At 44.5% G+C, this 23,811-nt stretch overlaps 1 protein-coding gene across 2 annotated transcripts in view; it reads right to left on the bottom strand.

Moving 5' to 3' along the window:
- The window catches only part of EIF5B (eukaryotic translation initiation factor 5B), a 3,606,765-nt gene that overhangs the window by 2,204,142 nt on the left and 1,378,812 nt on the right, over positions 1-23,811 (bottom strand). The window lies entirely within an intron of this gene.

Genomic DNA, 23,811 nt, shown 5'->3' with positions numbered 1-23,811 from the left:
CGTCCGTTGTAATGGTTTGGCTGGCTATTGGTTTGCTGAAGGGCAGACCCCTGTTTGACTGGCTTGCTTGAGCCCACCACAGAAATTCCCTTTGAAGGCATGGGATGAGTGGTATCAAAGTTTCCAAGCTGTGACTGTGCTGAATCCATAAACTCCTTGGGTACCATTGTAGTTTCCTCATATGTAGCCTTGCTTGAGGAATCGGAAGAATGCAAGAAGCCATGTAACCCAGGGCCTGCAGGATTTTCCTTGCAGTCAGCTGAGTTCGTCTTGACAGATTTTTGAAGTAATCCGGTAGTTGACTGTTTTTCTTCTGTGAGGAAAGCCATTTGGGTGGTTGTGTCTAGATTCGCACCCAGAAAAGTTATTCTTTGGGATGGTACAAGTCTTGACTTGCGAATGTTGACTGTATATCCCAAGGCCTGAAGAAGGTGGATGGCATAATTCAAGTGTTTTACCAAAGTTTGTTGGCTTGTATAAGGCAGTCTCCCAGATACGGGTAAATTTGCATCCCCTGAAGTCTGCAGTGTGCAATTACTGATGCCAGGCATTTTGTGAATACTCTGGGCGCAGTAGACAAGTCAAAGGGCAATGCTGAGAATTGATAATGCTCTGAACCTGCAAGAAATCTGAGGTGTCTTCTGCAGCTTTATCTGATAGGGACATGCAGGTATGCCTCCTTGAGGTCCAGAGTTACCAGCCAAGACCCCTTGCCCAGCATGGGAAGGAGTTGCTGTAGAGTCAGCATTTTGAATTTTGGCACAATGAGATAAGTATTCAGTGCGGACAAGTCGAGAATAGGCCTCCATTGCTTTTCTTTTCTTGGAACAAGGAAGAGTCTGGAATAAAATCCTTGGCCTTGTTCTGAGAGAGGAACCTTTTCTATTGCTTTCATTTGCATTAAGTTGGAGATGTGTTTCAAAGCCTCTGCCCTTTGATTTGGTGGCAGGTCGGGCATGCCTTTTCTTTTCGGTAATGTGTGGAAATGGAACCTGTATCCTTTGTCTATTATTTGTAGTGTCCATTTGTCCCTTGTAATAATGTGCCAATTTTCTGAGAATAAGGAAAGCTTTCCACCCAAAGGTGCTTCCAATTGAGCCCTGGTTGGCGGTGTCAAAGTAAAGTCAATGAGTCTGTCCTCGTGCAGCAGTTGTAGGCCCTGCACTACCTCTCTGGTTGGGAGGCTGCCATTAACGTCCTCTGTAGGAGCCTCTAGCTTGCCCTCTACCTTTGGCACGCCTGTTCTTGCCTCTCTGAAATCTCTCTGTCTGGAAAGGACCAGTTCTTGGAAGGCCAATTTCTGCTGAATCTTGGTGGTTGGACTTGCATAAAATCTTTGACTGTACAGATTTTGCCTTTTCTTCAAATTTCTTTAAGACTTCCTGAGCAGTGGAGCCAAATAACTTTTGCTTTTCCAGTGCAGCATCCAGAAGCTTTTCTTTAACATGGTCTGGCAGAGATTGTTCCTTCAGCCAAGCATGCCTACGTATGACTGCACCTGTCATAGCTGACCTACATGAAGCTTGCAATGCATCATAACCATACTGCAAGAAATGGTTGCTAACCTGTTGAGAATTATGTACCAGATCCTGAAGTGATTTGCGATCTAGGGCTTCAGGTGAAGACAGTTTTTTATGCAATTCATCTAACAAATACTCTTGGTACTGTATCATATGAAACTGACAATTTAAAGCCCTCATAGAAAAGGTAGCAGAAGTATACACTTTTTTTACCCCATCGCTCTAAAGCTCTGGACTCCCTTTCAGAGGGGAGTGGATTTTTTGTAGTGACAGCTGCAACCCCTTTAGGGCCCTGGGAAATAGTTTCTGGATCAGCAGAGTGGGCCTTGTAAAGGAAAAGATGCGATTCCGGGTCCCTGTAATACCTATCGGGTTTGGCAGGAGCCGGAGGGAGAGTGTCAGGGGTTGTGCTAGACTCAGAGTACACATCATCAATGACATTCAAAACAGGGGGAATAGCCAAAGGTCTATGCTGAGGCAAATGCAAGAAGGTCCTTAATCTCTTCCTGGAATCAGAGAATTCCTGGCTCTGCCATTGGAAATGCTCCCTCAGTGTGTAGAGTTTCCCCAAAGGACAGCTCTTCAGGAGGGGAGGCCGAAGGGATATATTCCTCTGCATCAGAATCCTCGTAGGCCGAAAAAGCCTCCTCCTGGTAGTCCGAGAGAGCAGAGCCATCAGAGGCCTCATCTGAGGAGTGGGGATCAGAGGGCTCAACCCTGGGCCTTTTTTCTGCAGGAGGTTGAGAACCCCTGTCTGGATGAGGCTGTGAGCCCCTAATTAATGAAATAAGGTCCTCTGCTAGACTAAGGATCTGAGAACCTGTAGTGGGTCCCTAAGGGATAACCCTGGGAGGCATAGATTTTGAGTGTTTAGCAGCTTTAGCCCTTGAGAATGCCTTAATAGACATGGATGCAGGAGGCATGGCTGCACCACGTGCTGGTGTAGTTTTGTCTAAGGGGATGGTGTCGGAAGGTTCCTGGACACCGGATTCTAATGGAGATTCAATAACTGATACAGTAGTGGCCTCCGGGGTCGAGGTTGTCGGTTGTACGGTTTCGGTGGACGGAAGTACCAAGGACTCTGTTTCAGCCAAGACAGAGACACTCGCGGTAGGCCTGGCCATTGTTTCAGCCGAAACCACGGACCACGTGTGTCGGTCCTTGTCCTTCCGTTTCTTTATTAAATGTGAAGTCGGAGTCTCCGACGGCATATTGTAAGCAAAATTAGCCCCAAAAAATTCCTCTGCGAACTCCGCCCGACGTCTAAGAGTGCGTCGGTTGAAGGAAGCACAGGCGGAACAGGCCGAGACGTTGTGGTCTGGGCCTAGGCAAGGTAGGCAGTAAGAGTGGAAATCCTTATGAGGTATTTGTTTCCCACAAGTTAAGCAATTATTAATTTTATCTGACAGTGGCTGAGGCAAGAAAGAGTCCCCAACGGGGTACTTAGCTTTTGAAGTCTTCGGTTTAGCTGAATTACAGGAGCTGGCCGACAGGCACTTGCGAACTGCTTCTGCTTCAGGCACCACGCGGCAAGAAAGACTGAGGAAGATTGCGTCGGCTGACGCTTTTATACCCCAGGCGCTCTGACGTCGGGGGGAAAGGGCAACATCAGCCGACGCCGGACCCAGACTTTGGAATCCGGCCGACCGAAGGGCTGCCTGAGGCAGGACAACCCATATGTGATGACTGCCGATGCAAGGGCATCCCTTTTTACAAATGCCAGATGCTTTAGAAGAATGTCCTTGTTTTCTGTCTGAATTAGACAATCGTGCAGGTATGGATATATTTGAATATTTCTTCACCTGCAAAATGTAATTACTGGAGCCAGGCACTTTGTGAAGACCCTGGGCGCAGTAGAGAAGCCAAAGGGGAGTGCAGAGAACTGGTAATGCAAGTAGCCTGCTTTGAAGTGGAGGTATCTTCTGCAAGATTTCCCGATTGGGATATGCAGGTAAGCCTCTTAAGTCTAGAGTAACCAACCAGGCATCTTTGCCTAGCATAGGTAGTAACTGTTGAAGAGTCAGCATCTAGAATTTTGGAATATCCAGAAATGGGTTTAGGCTGGATAAGTCCAGAACTGGACGCCATGATTTGTCTTTTCTGGGTACCAGGAAAAGTCTTGAATAGAAACCTTGTCCCTTTTCCTCTTCTGGTACTGGTTGAATAGCCTCCATGTTCATGAGGGACAGAACTTGTTTCTGGGGCAGGTCTGGGAGGTAAGTGCTTGGTGATTGTAGAGGGAAGTCATTGAGACTGTTTACCATATGGAGGTGCCTTGTTTCCAGATTTGGAGGTGGAGGCACCCCACTGTTTTGTTCTAAAAGTTCCTTGTGACTGAAACCTTGAGCCTTTGGAATGTCTGGATTGGACTTGAGCGGCTCTCGAAGGGACTGGAAAGGTCCAGTTCTTACTAGGCCAGTGCCTACTAAATCTTGGGAGGCTGCACTTGTAAGACATCTTTCACAGTTTGCATAGATTTAGCTTTATCTTCCATCTTTTTTAACACTTCAGCCTTATTACCAAAGAGACTGCCCTGTTGTAAAGAAGCATCCAACTATTTTGCTTTAACATGGTCAGGCAGCGTTTGCTCTGAGCAAAGCATGCCTTCTTAGCACAGATCCAGTTACAGCAGACCTGCAAGAGGCCTCCAAGGAATCAAAACCACATTGCAAAGTATGTTTTCCAACTTGTTCAGCTGAATGCAATAAATCCAGCAAATCTTTGTTTTCCACAGTCAGAGATTAACATAAATTTCTTTTTAAGTAGTCCCATGATATGCTGCTGACATTTAAGCATATGAAATTGACAGTTTAAAAGCTCTGATTGCCAAGGTTGCAGAAGTGTAAAACCTTCTTAGCTCATCTATCCAGTGCCCTGGAATCTCTATCAGAAGGGGTAGGATTTTTAGCAGTAGAGGCCTTAATGCCCTTGGGACCCTGAGAAATGGTTTCAGGATCAGCAATAGGATTTTTGAAAAGGAATTTGTGGTAGTCAGGAACCCTGTAGTATCGGTCTGGCTTACAAGGAGCCGGAGGCAGAGAATCAGGAGCCATACTAGATTCTGAAAAAAATCATCAACAATGTCTAGAACAGGAGGTATAGCCAAAGGCCTATGCTAAGAAAGAAGAAAATCCCCAAGTCTCTCTTTAGATTCAGAGAAATCCTGACTTTCCCAGTGGAAATGTTCTCTTAAGTTATGTAAGCAGAAGGAATGGAATCTTCTGCATCAGAGTCCTCAAATAGGAATAGACAAATCCTGTTCATTAGAAGTCAGAAGAAATAGAATCCTGTTCAGAAGATTCATTATCTGTCTTGCCTAGTGCTCTTAGGAGGGGGTTGGCTACCCCTGATCAGAGTAATTAAGTCTTCAGCCATTTTGATCATTTGTTTTTTAGGCATAGGGGCCTGCACATTTGGCCCAGGCATCTGTTTTTTAGACAGATTTAGATTTTGGCCTTTGTTTTGAAGATGGCGTTGGTCTAATATACAAATCTGTAGGCCTGAAAACACCCTCAGAAACCGGTGCCTGCATAGCGGCTCCAGACCCGTCTAAGGTAGAGACATCCACGGGTTCCATAACTGAAGCATCTCGCGGCATACCGGACTCCGAATGGGTCTCAGGAGAGGCCTGCGAATCAGAGGTAGCAGAGTATCAGGGGCTGCGAAAGTGCCTCACAAAGTACCGGCGAACAGGCGAATGGCTTAGAAGCGTCGCTCACAGTTTTGGACCTTGACAGTCTTTTTCTTTGCGTTTTTTTAGGTATTCTGGTAGTTGGATTGCTAACAGACATTTCTGGATAATTAAATCTTGAGCCATTATATTTGGAAGCAAAAATATACAGACATTTAATTGTGCGTTGATTAAAATTTAGCACAAAACCGACAGCAAGGTACATTGTGGTCAGGGCCTAGGCAAAGAATACAGTACAAATGAAAATCCTTATGAGGTATTTGCTTCCCACAAATAATGCAATTATTTACTTTTACTGACATCGGTAAGGAGTAAGAAAAAGTTTCCCCAACGGGGTACTTAGCTTTTAGTTGAAGACTTCAGTTCTGAAACTCGTAAACGAAAATTTCAGAAGTCGGCCGACCGGCACTTGCGAACTGCTTATGCTTCGGGCACTGCGCGGCAAGAAAGACTGATGTAATGGCATCAGCTTCACGTTTTATACCCCTGACAACCTGACGTCATTGAAGAAGGGACAGCAACCGACGCAGGACCCAAGACTTTCTTAATCAGGCCGACTGAGGGCAACCTGCCAGCAGATTACCCAAATGTAATGACTGCAACACTGAAACCCGAAGAACATCTGATGCAGCAATATACGCCCTCACTCTACATGTACCCCCCCCTCCTATACCTGCTGTAAGACCTGTGCGACTGTTGCACATCCAATTGTAGCTGCTGGTCAAAAAGAAGTGTGTGTATAGAATATGCAGTTAATTCAAAGTCTACAAAACTACACTAAGTTACTTACAATGACCCCACATACAAGTATAAAACCACCTCAACCAAAAACACCAACTCAGTTAATTCCCCTTGACAGACATAGCAAGTTAAGCAGCAGTCAAAATGCCTCTTTCCAGTGTACACACACTAGGCGGCCTCAATATTTAACACAGATGACATCCCCAAATCATTTACAAGAACATATCGCTGTCAGCCACCCAAATGGAAAATATTTTAAAATGTTTAACTAGCAGTACTTCTTACCTGAATTTATTTATTCTCAAATATAACAGAAGGAAGCAACAGAATTCCACTATAGGTCTATAGCAAACGCACTACCAGACCAGAATTTTCCAAACAGGACTCTCAGACCGCACCACTATATGAAACAACCCACACTCACTTTTTAGTAATAAGAGCCTCTTCATTTACATTCACTTCAGTACTGAGCCTAGTGGAGCTCTGCTTTCCTGGGCTTTTAAGGAAACCCACACTACAACCTGAGTTTAAAGAACGGTATCCTAACACCATAGTCCCTCCCCACCTGTGTAAACTCATCTTTAACGGACTGTAACTCAAAACATAGCCTAAGAGGAAAACTGCAGAAATAACATCTTACAGAACCTGCAGGATCACACAAAGCACCAAATGTTCACTAATGTGTCGTGATAGCAGACATTTGAATTTCAGACTTCATATCCCTCAGAAAATACACAATGCAAAACCTGTAATTCAACCATTAACTGTTTACCAACGGTGCCGCACTTTAAAACGTCCAATAAGCTCCGAAATGCTAATTCCTTGGTCATTAGATCCTACTAGCACTTAATTTATTAATTTTGTGCATAAACTTTTTTCTTCTTAACCTACCCAGAAACAGCAGGCTAATCCATACCTTTCTGTTAAAACGAAGTGTACATTAGTATTTGCCTTTCAAAGGCACACACTTTTTGAAAAAGAAAAAAGCTAAACAAGCTATATGTATGTATATATAGAAGTTATATATACATGGAAGCTTCTCTCCCCCTGCCTGTGTGCTCCCTGGCTTAGAAGCTTCTCCTGATGGGTTAAACACACTGTGGTCATCCCCTGCCCAACAGACTCGTCCAGCAAAATACCTGCCTGAAGCAGCTCCAAAACCAAACTAAGGAGCACAGCTTTCTAAACTGTAGGTGTTCCTTCTATTGCAATTTATCCACACTCCAAATCTGTTTTTAAAACTATCTGCTTTTAAAAAAGTAAACTGCTCATTAAAGTATTACTACAGAGCAGATGAGCATACACACAGGTTAGTTTTATTCTGGCTGTAGTAACTAACTTTGGCCACCAGGCGGCAACACTGCCAGCAGTCTACCACTGCAATACAGGGAAACATACTGAAATTACCACAATTTGGCTGTTTTTTCCTGCTATTCCTGATTAGAGGTTCTACTGTCTCTGTACTCTCGTGGCGGCTGAGCCTTGCTATGCTCTGCTCACTCCGCTCCCCTACACTGCCCCCAATTCCCACCCACCCCCACTACTTATACATTTGTTCTAACCCTCAATCACCTGACCACTCCCTACAGCCACTCACCTGCAACCACCCTAACCACAACCCTAATTAACCACCTGCATCCTAACACCACAAACTCAAACTATGCAAGCCTTACTTTCATCTCTCCTCCTAACCCTCAACTCCAACCTGTTACACCCTTACACACTAACACACCACTACCACAAACCACCTAAAATAGAACACATACCTTCACACCTATTACACACACAAGCTTTCCTATACCCACTCTATTTAGTGACAACACAATACTATTTTACATAAGTATGCTTCACTATTCTACACTAGAAAAACATCAAAGTAAACAAACTTTTCGTGGAATTGGTGTTTTGAGACTTGTGGATTTCTCCTTTTCCTTTGTGGGTGTATCAAAGTAAACTCCACATAGATATTCTACAAACTACCAAGCTTCAACTTTCATTAAAGAAATACCTCCTTACCTCGGGGGATATGAAACCAAATCCAGGGCCAAGCAACTTTATACCCCCAAACAAACAAACTGCAGGTAGTACAGTTGTGTACACTTACCATAAATGTAGATGTTCGAGTGTATTCACTGTTGCAGTAATCACACTTGGGTTATCTGCCTGCAGGTAGCCCTCAGTCAGCCCAAATACCAGAGTCTTGATTTCTGCGCCGGATGCAATTAAATGGTGTAGAACACACCTCCAGTAAAAAGTAAATACCACTGCCACAAGATATGGCCAAAAAAAGAGGATAGGCAGAAACTACAGAAAAAACAGGGGGCTGGAGTGAGGGTAACCAGGACTGCAACAGTGAATACATGCTAACATCTACATTTATGGTAGGTGTACACAACTGTACTATGTTAGTGGTTCACTGTTGCAGTCATCACACACGGGTTGATTCCCAAAGCTGAGGAAGGGTGGAGGCAGTCAAGTATTAGGGCTAGTTAGCAGGCCTTTTAAGATTGCTGTAGCAAATCCAACTCTGGATTTAGAAGAGATAGTTAAGTGGTAATGCTTGGTGACATTGTGTACTGAACTCCAGGTTGCAGCTTCCAGGATGTTCCTGGTAGAGACTCCCCTGAGAAAAGCTGTAAAGGTTGGGATAGTCCTAGTGTAATGGGTTCTCATCCCCTGTGGGGTAGGTTTTCCATGGTGCTTGTAGCAGAAATGGATACAGTGTGCTATCCATTTGGCAATTGTTTGCTTTGAAATGGCCTTGCCCTCTGCCCCTGTAGCAGAGCTGACTTGCAGCTGGTCAGATTTTTCAACGGTGCAAGTCCTGTCCAAGTAGAACCTAAGCTGTGCACATCCAAGTACAGGATCCTTTCCCCTTTATTCTGAGGATTAAGAAATAAGGTTAGCAAATTGATGGATTGGTTTAAAGCAACAATGGATACCACCTTGGGCATAAATGAGGGGTTAGTCCTGAGGGAACCCCATCAGCATGGAAGATAATTAAGGGTTCTACAGTCATAAGGGCCTGTAACTCAGACACTCTTCCTGCTGAAGTGATGGCTAGAAGTAAGGCTGTTTTCCAAGAGAGGAATTTTAACTCTGCTGTAGCAGCAGGCTCAAAAGGGGGAAGCGTGAGCTTCTCTAGTATAAAGTTAAGGTCCCAGGCAGTACTGTAATGAGTTGAGATGGCAGAGGCAGGAATCTTAACAGATGAGAAGGCTAAGCCTTTGTGGAGCAGCTCTGCTAGATAATCTAGGATATGAGGTAAAGTGGGCACAGCTGTGTCCTTTCCCCTGAAACGGTCTCCAAGAACAGTATCTTTTACACTTTTCTGAATAGGATTTCCTAGTACTAGGCCTCCTGTCCTCAAGGATGACATCCAGCACCTGTTTGCTGACACTTGCCAATTATGTATTCATGGAATAAGCTAGGCTGCTAGGCTCAGGGTTTGCAGCTTAGGACGCAAAATCTGGCCCTCCTGCTGGGACAGCAGACAGGGGGTCTGCTGCAGCTGCCAGGGTGGCACTGTTGTCAGACTGCTTAAAAAAGGGTACCACTGCTGGCGTGGCGAGTATGGCGCAAAAAGGATTGTCCTTGGCCTGTCTGATCTTGAGTAGTACTTTCGCCAAGAGGGGCAGAGGGGGAAAGGCATAGATGTGAGGTTTTCCAATGTAAAGAAAAGGGCATCCACTTTCCATGTTTGGCTGTGGGGAGTTAGGGTGCAAAATATGTTCAACTGATGGTTCTGGGGGGAAGCAAAGAGGTCCACTTCTGGTCTCCCCCACCTGTGGATTAGAAGATTGAGTGAACTGGGCTCTAGTTTCTACTTGTGTGGGTCCATTAGATTTCTGCTCAAGTCTGCCAATGAATTTTGCTTGCCTGTCAGGAATTGAGCTTGCAGTGCACTTGGTTGCTCAAGGTTGTGTTCCACATAACCATGGCTAACCTGCAGAGCGGGTAGGAATGAGTTCCGCTCTGCTAGTTTATGTACCACATGACTGTCGTGTAGTCTGTCTATCAAGAGTTGTCCTGGAAGGATAAGGTATTTGAAAGCTGCCAGTGCATTCTGTACAGCTAACATTTCTTTTTGATTGATATGCAGGTGCATTTGTCCTGGGCTCCATTTGCCTTGAATGCATTTGCCTGCCATGTGAGCCCCCCAGGCATAGTCTGATGAGTCTGTTGTCTGGGTTTGGGCGGCAGGGGGTTGAGTGAACGGAAGTCCCTTGTTGTGGTTGCAAAACTCTGCCCACCAAAGGAACTCTGTCCTTAGGCAAGGAATGATCGGAACCACTTTTTCCAGGTCCTGAGAATGTTGACACCATAGATTTTTCAAGTACCACTGAAGTTTGCTCATATGCAGTCTTGCATATGGAATTCGGAGAATGTATGAGGCCATGAACCCTAGGGTTTGCAGTATTTTTCTTTGCAGCCAGTAATTTGAAGTAATTTGTAAAATAAACCTGCTTTTCTGGAGTGAGAAATGCCATCTGAGAAGTTGTGTTCAAGCTTGCTCCCAGGAATACAATTTCTTGGCTGGGTACCAGATGTAACCACACCACCACCTCTTCACGACAGGACACTAATTGAAAAAAATCAAACCTCCGTTGCTGTACCATAAAGGGCTGCCCTCCAAGCGATAAAAGCACAATGCTGTCACTTATACTGTAGCAATTGCAATTCAAAAATGTCCAACGCAAAGTAGCAGACTCAAATAATATTAATATAAATCCACAGGACGACACAGTAACACGAATAACATAAAATAGTAATGATTATTAGCAATTGCTACAGTATTAGTGACAGCATTGTGCTTTTATCGCTTGGAGGGCAGCCCTTTATGGTACAGCAATGGAGGTTTGATTTTTTCAATGGGTACCAGATGTGATTTCATTTTGTTGATGGTATATCCCAGAGATGGTAGGAGTCTCTCTACAAATGTCAGGTACTGCAGTAGCAATTCCTGACTGTCCGCCTGAATCAGGCAATAGTCCAAGTATGGGTAAATTTGAATTTTCTCTGCCTACGGTACACAATGGCTGGAGCCAGCCACCTTGTGAATACCCTGGGCGCAGTACATAAACCAAAGGGAAGTGCAGAGAACTGATAGTCCATAGAGCTTGCACTGAAACATAGATATTTCCTGAAAGATTCTCTAATGGGGAAGTCCAGATAAGCTTGTTTTAAGTCTAGGATGACCACCCAGGAGTCCTTGGCTAGCATAGGCAGCAGCTGTTGAAGAGCAAGCATTTTGAACTTGGATACCTCCAGAAAGGTGTTGAGAAATGACAAATCCAGGATAGGGCACCAAGAGTTTTCTTTTCTGGGCACCAGAAACAGTCTGGAGTAGAAACCCTGTCCCCTTTGCGCTGTTGGAACAGGTTGAATAGCCTTGATACTAAGAAGAGAAAGTACTTGTTTTTGGGCCTCTGCCCACTGGTTTGGGGGAAGGTCGAGCAATCCTTTTGGGAATGGCAGTGAATGAAGTAAAACATTGTATCCCAAGGATACAGATTCAAGACCCAACGGTCCTGGGTAATGTATTCCCAGTTTTTTGCATGCAGGGCGAGTTTTCCTCCTAGGGGTGCAAGTACTTGGGCATGGCTGGGAAGGATGTAGTAGAAGTCATTGTGAACCTTTTCCATAAGAGGGTGGCTTACCGCTTCCTGTTCTTGAGGTGGGAGCACTCCATTGTTTAGATCTGTGCATACCCTGAGACTGTAGTCTTTGTGGTCTGTTGCCCCTGGGTTTGGACTGAGAAAGCCTGGGAGGGACTGGAAAGGACCATTTTTTCTAAGGCCAATGCCTAGTGAATCTAACTGGCTGTACCTGTAAGAAATCTAACAGTTTGCATAGATTTAGCTTCTTCCTCCATCTTAAGAACTTCTGCCTTTGTGCCAAACATTTTTAATATAATAGAGCATCTAGTAATTTTGCTTTGAGATGGTCTGGTAAGATTTGTTCCTGTTTTTTTAATGTCTCAGAAAAATGGACTCTGGATCTGCAGTAGGATTTTTAGAGAGAAATTTGCGAGAGTCAGGTACTCTGTAGTACCGGTCAGGCTTTCTAGGAGCTGGAGATAAAGTATCAATGGTAAATCTTTATTCCATGAAGACATCTACAATATCCAGGACAGGGGGTATAGCTAGAGGCCTATGCTGACGCAAGTCTAAAAATTCCCAGCGTCTCTTTTTTGACTGAGGGTAGTCCTGGCATTCCTAGCGGAAATGCTCTCTTAGAGTATGCAAGGTTTCACTGAAAGAAATGTCCTCTGGAGAGGAGGTAGAGGGAATGGAATCCTCTGCATCTGAATCCTCATAGGTGGATAAGGGTATGTCCTGGTAATCAGGGGAGTCCGTCATCGGACTGTCTGTGGAATCAAAAGGAAAATCTATTCTATGTCTTTTAGAGGGGGAAGGCTGGCTTCCACTAATTAAAGTAATAAGGTCTTCAGCCATTCTAAGCATTTGTTTCTGAGGCATGGGAGCTTGAGAATGGGCTTTGGTCGTCAGTTTCCTAGGCAGAGTGCGAACTCAGAGCCTGAGAAATAAGGTAGTTATAGTAAAAAAAATGAAGCAGTCTGTTTAATACGGACATTGGAAGGCCTGAATACACCCTCAGAAACTAGTGCCTGCACAGTGGCTCTGGACCCATCCAAAGTAGAGATATCTGCAGGTTCCATAGTCTTAGAAGCATCTCATGGCATACCGGACTCCGAATGGGTCTCAGCAGAGGCCTGTGAATCTGCAGAAGCGGGTATTAGGACTGCAAAAGTGCATCACCGATTACCAGCAGACTGGCGACTAGCTTAACGGAATAGTTATTGGCAGTTTTGGACCTATGCAGTCTCTGTCTTTAACCTTACTTCTTTTTCGGAAGATTGGGAGTCGGATGGCTTAAAGCCATTTTGCAATACGGAGAATGGCAGCGAAAGAATTTAGCGACAAAGATAGCCAGATGACGAACAGTTTGGGCTTTGAATAAAGCACAAAACAGACAGCGAAGAACATCATGATCAGGGCCTAAACAGGTGATGCAGTAAGAATGAAAATCTGTGAGGTATTTGCTTTCCACAGGCAAGACAATTGTTACTTTTTCTGACATAGGTTAGAGTAAGAAAAAAGGATCCCCAACAGGGTACTTAGCTTTAGAAGACTTCAGGTTTGAAACTCGAAAATTTCAGGTAGTGGCCGACCGGCACTTGCAAACTGCTTCAGGCTACCGCACAGCAAGAAAAGCTCATGTAATGGCATCGGCTGCATGTTTTATACCCCTGATGACCTGATGTCATGAAGGAGAGAGCAGACGTAGAAATTCCAAGACTTTGGTATTCGGGCTGACAGAGGGCTACCTGCAGGCAGATAACCCAAGTGTGATGACTGCAACAGTGAAACACGAAGAAGATCTACTCATCAATCCTAACTGAGTAAATCAAACAAACTTCCTCACTTACACGCATTCAGAACTCACTACTCGGACATCCTTAACATAACAGAGACACAGTACAGTTGTGTACACTTAACATGAATGTAGATGTTTGAGTGTATTCATAGGTTCATAGGTTCATACTAGGCTATCTGCCCAAGGGCATTTATAAGCCTAGCCCATAGTTATGTGGCTTTCGCCACCCCTTTAGTTTGAATAAAAACTATGCCTATCATTTTTCTGTGCCTCTGTCAAGCAGTGACACTGAAGTAATCCCTGGGGTATATCTGCGATCTCCCATCCATTGGTCAAGATTCCTCTTGAACAAGGCCAGCGAGGTGCTCTGCCTCACATGTACCGGGATTTTGTTCCACAGCATAGGGAGTCTCTGGGTGATGAATCTGTCCCTCCAGCACATTCTATTTATAACCGTGTCAAGGTTTAAGTCTCCCGCCCTTGTGGTTCTGAGGGATCTAGATTTTTTGAGGTGAAGCATATTCATCAAATCTGGGTTTGACATGGCCTTATATGTCAGGCACAGGTCACCTCTGAGCAAGGGTATGAGACTGAATAAAGCTGGAGTTCTTTCAGTCGGGCAGCATAAGACATATTTTTGAGACCCTTTATCCTTTTGGTGAGGAACTTTTGGGGCCTTTCAAGCTGCATCAGGTGTCTGGCCAGATACATTCCGAACGGGGCATTGTACTCAATCATAGGTCTAATGAGTGATGAGTACAGCGGGACGCTGACCTCCTTGATCTAGATGTGGATCCCTTCATGATGAGGTGGGCGATATAGAAGGTGTTCCTAAGTACTTTAGCAACATGAGTGTCAAGCGAAAGACTACTGTCAGCTTGGGCCCGCAGATCCCTGATGACTTTTCTGTGCTCAGTGGATTGTCACCTATATGGTAGCTAGGGTAACCTTGTTTTTCCCGAAGGGTATGACTATGCATTTTTGGCGTTTAACTTCAGGCCATCGGTCTGGCACCAGTTATTCGTTTCTGTGAGGCCCTTCTGGAGGATATCTGTGTCAGATGTGTTCTCGACTATGGCCCAGTTTGCAGTCATCTGCAAACTTTGTCAGCCATAACCCTCCTGTGTTTGCTTGTACTTCAGAAAAGTAGATGCCGAACAAGAGTGGACCCAGGACTGAGCCCTGTGGGACACCACTTGTGACAGGCTTTGAGTCTGACATGGCTCCAGCAACTCTGACCCTGTGGGTTCTGTCGCTTAGCCAGTTTGCAACCCATCTTGTGATGTATGGGTTTACATTCAAGCTGATGAGTTTTTCGATGATACCGGAGTGGGGTATTGTGTCGAAGGCCTTTGCCAGGTCGAGGTAGGCTGTATGGACTGCCTTTCCCTCATCAATGGCCTTGGTGACTGTCTCGAAAAAGTCAACCAAGTTTAAGAGGCAGGATCTGCCTTTGACAAAGCCAAACTGGGTTGGATCCAAAGTCTGCAAGTTCCCTATGTCTTGATTTATGAGTTCCATTATGATCCTCTCCATGGCTTTGCAGATAAGGCTTGTCAAGCTAATGGGGCGGTAATTTCCAGGGTCTGTGGAGGCACCGCCCTTATGAAGTGGGACCACAGTCGCCGTGCGCCACTCCTTGAGTACGTATCCTGAGGTGAGGCTAAGATTAAACAGCTGTCCTAACTGTGGGTTTAATTCCTCGTTGAGTTCATGAAGCACACAGCCGGGACACCATCCGTCCCATGGATGCTGTGTTTTTGCCTTAGTGAGGGCAGTTCTCACCTGGGCGTTGGAGATGTTTGGGGGCTACAATCCTCTGGAATAGATATCTCTCCTTTTGGGGAGGGGAGAAGTTTGCACTGAACCTGTCAGCCAGTATGTTAGCAATGTGTGTAGGTTCAGTAATTTTCACATCATTTTGAACTAATTCTGAGCATATCTGGGAGTTTCCTCCTAGGTTTCTAACATAGCTAAAGAAGGCCTTATGATTGTCTTTAGAGTCCTTGGCGATTTTTCTCTCAAAATTTGCCTTGGATGATTTTATGAGAGCTCTTAGTTTTTACTTATAATGATCAAAGGTGTCTTACCTTTCAAGGATTTTGCTCTATCTTGTAGTAGCTTCCTCCTTTTGTTGTAGAGCTTGTTTATGGCTGGGGTCCACCAGACTGGACGCTTGCCTTTGGTACAGAGAGTCTTAGTTTTGTTTGGGATTGCCTGATCCATGCAGTCCTGTAGGTGCTGGTAGAAGGCATTTGTAAGTGATTCAGCGGTTTGAGTAATGTTTACCACTGGCTCAGGGGCCTTAAAGGAGACCACACTAGTTTTTAGAAGTGTGAAATCGGCTTTTGAGAAGTTTTTCACTGTGGTCTTTTTGTTTCAGGTGGGGCGGGATGAGGACCTCCAGCGAGATTAGTTTATGATCTGATCTCACCAGTGAGGGGTATACTTCGGTGTTGAACATTTTGATCCCATGTTCGTGATGATGAGATCAAGTATGTTTTCACCTCTTGTGGGGATGGTGACTAGTTGTTCCATGGCATTTGAGTTTATGAACTCCAGGAATCTTTGGGTTAGAGTGTTCGGGCTTGAGTAGTGTTCCCAGTCTATATTAGGGTAGTTGAAGTCACCTAGTATGATGGTGTTTGGAGATACATTTATCCCTCCAATGTTTTCAGGAAGGCCATGTGAGGTTCCTGAGTTTGAGAGGGTGGCCTGTAACATGCTACAAATTGCAGAGCAGTCTTGCCTATGGTTAATTGCACCTGGATGGTCTCCGATGCATTGTGCGTTGCCACCAACCTTGAGGTGTGGGTGTCCTTTATGAATATGGACACCCCTCCTTTCTTGGTGTTGTCCGGATTTTGGGGCCGAACGTATGATATGAGGTGAAACCTGTTAGTGCTGGGGTGCTCTCAGGAGCCTTGAACCAGGTTTCTGTCACAGCACAGACATCGATGTTCTCCATATTGAGAAGGGCCTCGAGTGCGTGCATCTTGAGATTGAGACTTCTGGCATTGAGCAGCATTACCCTTAGTTTTTCCTTTTGGTGTTCTAGGGTGGTAGGTTTAGAATTTGAGCCTTGCCTAAAAAGGCACTATGGGGTGGCAAGAGCCTTTGCCAATATCCGAAGCCCAGGGTGACAGGTGCAAGCCGTCCCTTGCGAAGCAGCGTGGCTTGTCCAGCATGTCATCCCAGGCAGACAGACATTGGATCCCCTTTGAATGACACCAGAATTTAAGCCAATTATTAAAGCTGATCATCTTATCACTGTATTGTGGCATCATTCTAGGTGAAGGTAGGATACTGCTCAAGGTCAGGGTCATACCTGCCTGGGCTACATAATCAGAGAGCTCCTCGACGTCCCTTTTCATGTAGTCCAAGGAGGTACGTCTCAGGTCGTTGACACCAGCGTGGACAATGACTGAGTCGTACTTGTACCTGCTGTTGAGAGACCTGAGTGCTTGCGTTATGTGGCGGATTCTAGCGCCCGACAGGCAGCTTACTGTGACCTTCTCCTTACTCAGTCTGGTGAGCGGGACGTCAGTGTGCCTGACTATGGAATCACCAATGACAAGTGTGTCTGGCATTTTGTTTGGCCTTAAGGGCTGTGACTGTTTGACACTCTGACTGTGTGGTCTATGTGTTGCATGTGTTGGGTCGTGAGGTGGTGGTAGTTTGGGTGTAATCCTGCTGGCAGTTTGCCCTCAGTCGGCCTGAATTCTAAAGTCTTGGGTCCTGCGTCGGCTGCTGTCACCCCTTCCCTGACGTCAGGTCGTCAGGGGTATAAAAGAAGCAGCAGACACCATTTTCTTCAGTTTTTCTTGCCCCAGATGTCAGCTGCCCCTTAAAAGGGTAGCCAAAATTTATATATATAAATATACCTGCAACATTATAAACTTTACCTTTATCTACAAGCAAATACACCACACAGGTTGTATAAATCAGAGAAGGAAAGATGAGCCCCAACAGAAAAAAAGAGGGACGGCGGGTGGGTAACCTGGACTGTAACAGTGAATACACTTGAACATCTACATTTATGGTAAGTGTACACAACTGTACTATGTTCTTCGTGTTTCACTGTTGCAGTCATTATATTTGAGTAGAGTCCCAAAGCTATGGTTGGAAGGCTGAAGCTAAACAGCATTAGGAGCGGCTATGAGGCCCTGCAGAACTGCAGTGGCAAAGCCTGCCCTGGATTTAGAGTAGAGTGGCAGACAGTGTTTTGTAAAGGTGTGCACTGAACTCCAAGTAGCAGCCTCTAAAATGTCCTTGGTTGGTATTCCCCTGAGAAAGGCTGCTGAAGTGGCTGCAGCTCTGGTTGAATGTGGCCTAATGCCCTTAGGCACTGGCTTGCCATGGTGTAAATAGCAGAAACGAATGCAGTAGATTATCCACTTTGAAATAGCCTGCTTTGAGACAGCCTTTCCTTGTGATTCTGCAGCATAAGTAACTAGTAATTGCGCTGACTTCCTGAAAACTGGTTCTGTCCAAGTAGAATCTAAGCTGTCTGTGTACGTCCAAAGAATGCAGAATTCTCTCTCCCTTGTTCTGTGGATTTGGATAAAAAGTTGGCAGATGAATAGTTTGGTTAAGAGCTACACTGGACACCACCTTAGGCATAAATGTCGGGTTTGTCCTCAGAGACCCTGTCTGGATAAAAATGATAGAAGGTTCCACAGCCATGAGTGCCTGTAGCTCTGAAACTCGTCTTGCAGAAGTTAGGAGCAGAGCTGTTTTCCAAGATAAAAACTTTATATCAGCAATAGCAGTTGGCTCAAAAGGAGGCAGGGTGAGTTTTTCCAAGACATAGTTGAGGTCCCATGCAGTCATTGGTTATCTCCTTGGAGGCCTTAAATTTTTGGCTCCTCTGAGGTACTGCTTTAATAAAGGATGAGAAAAGACTGGTGGCTCTGTATTGTAATGAGCCAAAATGGCAGAGGCATGAATTTTAAGAGATGAAAAAGATAGGCCTTTGTCCAGCATGTCAGTTAAGTATTGCAAAATCTGAGGAATATTTGGCACAGCTGTATCAGTTCCTTGTGCCTGGTTCCAAGCACAGAATCTCTTCCATTTTCCAGCTTAAGATTTTCTAGTACTAGGCCTTCTGGCTTCCAAAATGACATCCATCACAGCTTTACTGAGAGGTGCGTTTTGTTTGACTACATTATCCGCCATGCTGCCAGGTTTAAAGTCCTGAGTTGGCTGTGCAGGATCTGATTGTTTTGCTGGGACAGTAGAAGAGGTATTTGAGGTAAGGTCCAAGCTGGACATTGAGACAAGTTTCATAGGATTGGATACCAGTACTAGCAGGGCCAGTCTTTGGCAATCAGCATCATCTTTGGCTTATCCTGTCTGACCTTTAGGAGTACGTTGGGGAGGAGAGGCAGTGGGTAAAGGTATATACTGATAGTTTTTTCCAGCTGAAAGATAGGGCGTCTACTTTCCATGCTTGTCTGTGATAAGTCCTTGTGCAGAATCTTTTTAGTTGGTAGTTGTGAGGGGAGGCAAATAGATCTATGTCCGGGTGTCCCCATTTCCTTGTTATTATGCTGAAGACGTGTGGATCCAGCTGCCACTCGTGGGGATCCATGAGGTTTCTGCTTAGTTCATCTGCCAGAGAATTTTTCCTACCTGGCAGGAATTGTGCCTGCAGATGAACTTGGTAAGTCAATGCTGTGTCCCACAAAGCCATGGCTAGTCTGCAAAGGGGGTAAGAATGTGTGCCGCCCTGCTTGTTTATATACCACATGACCGTGGTGTTGTCTATCAGTAGTTGTCCCGGATGAAGTAGGTTCTTGAAGGCTGTCAAGGCATTTTGAACAGCTAGCATCTCTTTTTGATTGATATGTAGATGCATTTGGTTTGAGGGCCATGTGCCCTGAATGCATCTTCCTGCCATGTGGGCCCCAGGCATAATCAGATGCATCCATTGTTAGTGTCTGCCTGGCTGGGGGTAATGTGAATGGCTGTCCCTTGTTTTGGTGACAAGCCTTTGCCCACCATTGAAACTCCTGTTGCAGGCAGGGAATGAGAGTAATCATTGTTTCCAGGCTGTGGCAATGTTGAGTCCAAACACTTTTTAGGTACCACTGAAGTTTCCTCATACGCAGTTTTACATATGGAATTAGTAGGATGCAGGATGCCATGAAGCCCAAAGCCTTCAGAAATTTTCTTGCAGATTACTGGGCCTTAGTTGCCAACATTTTGAAACAGGTACTCGGTTGCCTTTATTTGTCTGGCATGAGACAAGCCATCTGGGCAGTTGTATTTAAGCTTGCACCCAGGAAAATCATCTCTTGAGAAGGTACTAGTTTTGATTTATTTTCATTGACTGTGTACCCTAGGCGTGTTAGAAGTCTTTTCACAAATGCCAGATGCTCTAGAAGAATGTCCTTGTTCTCTGCTTGAATCAGACAGTCGTCCAAGTAAGGATATATTTGTATTGCTCTGTCTGCAGAAAGTAATTACTGGTGCCAGGCACTTTCTGAAGACCCTGGGCGCAGTAAATAAGCCAAAGGGCAGTGCAGAGAATAGGTAATGCATTGAACCAGCCTTGAATCAGAGTTATCTTCTGCATAATTGTCTGATTGGGACATGCAGGTATGCCTCTCTTAGGTCTAAAGTCACAAGCCAAGCTTTCTTGCCCAGCATGGGCAGAAGCTGCTGCAAAGTCAACATTTTGAATTTTGGTATATCTATGAATGTGTTCAGAATAAATAGGTCCAGTACTGGTCTCCAGGCCTTGTCCTTTCTGGGTACCAAGAACAGTCTTGAGTAAAATCCTTGTCCCTGCTCTTGCTCTGGTACTTGTTGAATGGCCCCCATGTCCATGAGGGATGAGACTTGTTTTTGTGCCTCTGCCCATTGCTTTTTGGCAGACCTGGTCAGCCGTTTGCCTTTGGCAGGGTATGGAAATTGAACTTGTAGCCTTGTGACACGATATTTAGAACCCACTTGTCCTGGGTTATAATGTGCCAATTTTTAGAAAAAGAAGTGCTAATTTTCCCCCTAACGGTGCTGCAAGGAGATAAGTGCTTGGTGCAGGCAAGGGGAAGTCATTGGGACTGTTTCCTTTATGGTTGTGATTTGTCTTCTCCAACTTTGGAGACAGAAGCAACCCATTGCTTAGACCTGTATGAACCTTGCGCCTGGGATCTGCCTCTAGGGCGTCTGGATCTGCCCCTTTTGAGGTCTGTCTGACACAGGAAAGGACCAATTCTTTGTAGGCCAGTGTCTACTAAACCTAGGTGGCTGTACTTGAAAAAAAAATCTTTGACAGTTTGCATAGATTTAGCTTTGTCCTCCATTCTCTTTAACACCTCTTCTGCCTTGGCACCAAAGTATCATGCTGTAAAGGTGCATCTAATAATTTAACTAACATGATCAGGCAGATTTTGTTCCTTTAACCAAGCATGCCTCCTAATCACAGAACCCATAACTGTGGCCCTGCAGGAGGCCTCCAAAGAATCAAAACCACATTGTAAAGTATGCTTTCTAACTTGTTCAGCTGCATGCAATAAATCCTGCATTTCCTTGTTTTCTGCACATTCAGTGTTTAACATTTTCTGTTTAAGCAATGCCATGACATGTTGCGGATATTTGAGCATATGAAACTGACAGTTTAAGGCCCTTATAGCTAAGGTAGTAGATGTGTAAACCTTTTTTCCCCATATATCCAGTGTCCTAGAATCTCTGTCAGAAGGGGTAGTTTTTTTTGCAGTGGAAGCCTCAACTCCTTTGGGACCCTGTGAAATAGATTTTGGGTCTGCAGCAGAGTTTTTAAAAAGGAATTTATGAGAGTCAGGAACCCTGTAATATCTGTCAGGCTTAACAGGAGCTGGAGGGTAAGGAGTCAGGGAGAAGACTAGACTCCGAAAACAAATCATCTACAATGTCTAACACAGGTGGAATGGCTAGTGGCCTGTGTTGAGGTAGTAAAAGGAAATCCCTCAGCCTCTTTAGATTCTGAAAAATCTTGGCTCTCCCAGTGAAAATGCTCCCTCATGGTATGCAAGGTTTCCCCAAAAGAATAGTCCTCTAGAGGAGAAGCTGAAGGTATAGATTCTTCACCATCAGAATCCTCATAGGGGGGAAGAGAATATTCCTGATCAGAAGAGGAATTAGAAGAAATAGAAACCTGATCTGAAGATTCATAGTCAGTCTCTTGCCTAGGCCTCTTATCAGGAGGGGGATGGGAACCCCTGATCAAGGTAGTCGAGTCTTCGGCCATTTTGAAAATGTTTTTTGGGCATAAAGGCCTGTCCATGTGGCTGTTGAGTTTGTTTCTTTGCTTTAGTCTTTTCCTTTGAAGCTGAAGTCGGTTTAATGTAAAGATGTTTAGGTCTGAATACACTCTCAGAAACCGGTGCCTGCTCAGCGGCTCCAGACCCATCTGAAGGATTAGTATCCGAGGCTCCAATTCCATGAGTTTCCAGCGGCATGGCCGACTCCACGTGGGAGTCGGTAGCAGCTTTCGACTCTAAAGTAGCGGGTGTCAGGGGCTGCAATAGCACCTCACTGAGAACAGACTGGCTTAGGAGAAGCTTCATCTGTTTTGGGCCTCAGTTGTCTCTCTCCTTTTCTTTGCGTTTTTTGTGAACTCAGATAGCTAACAGACGACATTTCTGGATAATTAAAGCAGCATCCAAAACAATTTAAAGCAAAATCATAGACGCTTAATAGTGCGTTGGTTAAATCTAGCACAAAACAGACAACCAGAAACGTGATCAGGGCCTAGGCAAGGAATACAGTAAGAATGAAAGTCCTTATGAGGTATTTGCTTTCCACAAGAAATACAATTTACTTTTTCTGTAATCTGTCAGGAGCAAGAAAAAAGTTTCCCTAACAGGGTACTTAGCTTTACTGAAGACTTCGGATCTGAAACTTGAACACAAAAATCTCAGGAATCGGCTGACCGGCACTTGCGAACTGCTTCTGCTTTGGGCATCGCGCAGCAAGAAAGACTGAAGAAAATGGCGTCGGCTGCTGCTTCTTTTATACCCCTGATGACCTGACGTCAAGGAAGGAGCAACAGCAGCCACAAGACCCAAGACTTTGGAATTCAGACCGATTGAGGGAAACCTGCCAGCAGGATTACCCAAATGTAATGCCTGCAACAGTGAAACACGAAGTACATCTGGCTAAAATCCAGCACAGAACGAAGAAATTCTCCCTCCAGGATATAATATCCTACGGCTAGACAACAGGAAAGAAGGGAAGGGGTGTTGCAATTGTCTACAAAAATACAATCTCTCCAAACTCTACTAACTCCTCTACCTACATTTAATACTGCTGAGATCCTAGACTCTGTCCTACTAAGTAAGAAAGAGTGCATCAATATACTCTGTGCATATATCCCTCCAGGTAATAACAATCCAATAACTGAGATTCTACAATGGTCAAAAGATAATCTCCCACAGGAAACTATTTTATTAGGTGACCTAAACACCGACTTGGGTAGCCTGTAACTCTATATACCCCCACTAACCACATCAACCTATACGGATTTTCTCAACTCATTCAAGAACCAAATAGAGTAGACAAAAAATCCCATAAGGAATCTATACTAGATTGGACATCAGTAAATTACCCTGAAAATAATTACAAAGTAGGTAGTCTACCTGATGGACTTGGTGACCATCTCCCTACTTTCCTCCGACAAAAACTTACTAACTTAGCCAAACCTACAGTCTATAGACAAGTCAGAAAGAATCGCAATGTTAACCCTCTAGAACTCAACACTATATTAAAAAAATGTAACTGAGAACCACTACACAGCCTTGATCTAGACCAAACAGTGGACTATTGTAATAGTACTCTTATTAACATCCTTGATTCAGTTGTCCAAGTAAGAAAAATTAGAGCTAAGCAACACTATGCTCCTTGGCTTACTAAATTCACTAGAGCTCTAGTAAAAAACAGAGACATGGCATGGAAAACCTGGAAAAAAGATACCACTAGTCTAGCCAAACAAAACTAACACCACCTTAGGAATCCGGTCAAAAAACAAAGCTTGATAAACAGAACTACTTTCTAAATATACAAAATAAACACTGCAATAACCTCCAAAAGTTCTGGCATGCAATAAATTCCCTACTAAAAACCTGGTAAAACTTGCACACCAGCTCCCACCTCCACCTCTACAAAAACAGATAGCGATACAGCCTCACAATTTAATCACTTTATTGAATCCATTAAATCACTATCAACTCAAGTTTCTAAAAATAGCTACTCATCCATACCAACAACTCCTAACTCACCTTCCCTTACATTCTCTCCTGTCCCAACCTTAACAATAAAAAAATTCCTCTTAAAACTTAAACCCACTACTCTTGCAGCAGATGGTCCTAAAAATGGCTGCCGACTGTCCTACCCAGTCTCGATCTTAATCGACCGTGCCGTACAGGAATCCCACATCCCTCAACTATGGAAAATCTCTTACATTATTCCCCTTCA

This window comes from Protopterus annectens, chromosome 5.part0 (assembly GCF_019279795.1).
Source record: "Protopterus annectens isolate FY-2018-M chromosome 5.part0, PAN1.0, whole genome shotgun sequence".
Lineage (NCBI taxonomy): Eukaryota > Metazoa > Chordata > Ceratodontiformes > Protopteridae > Protopterus > Protopterus annectens.
This window is presented reverse-complemented; position numbering and strand designations above follow the sequence as displayed.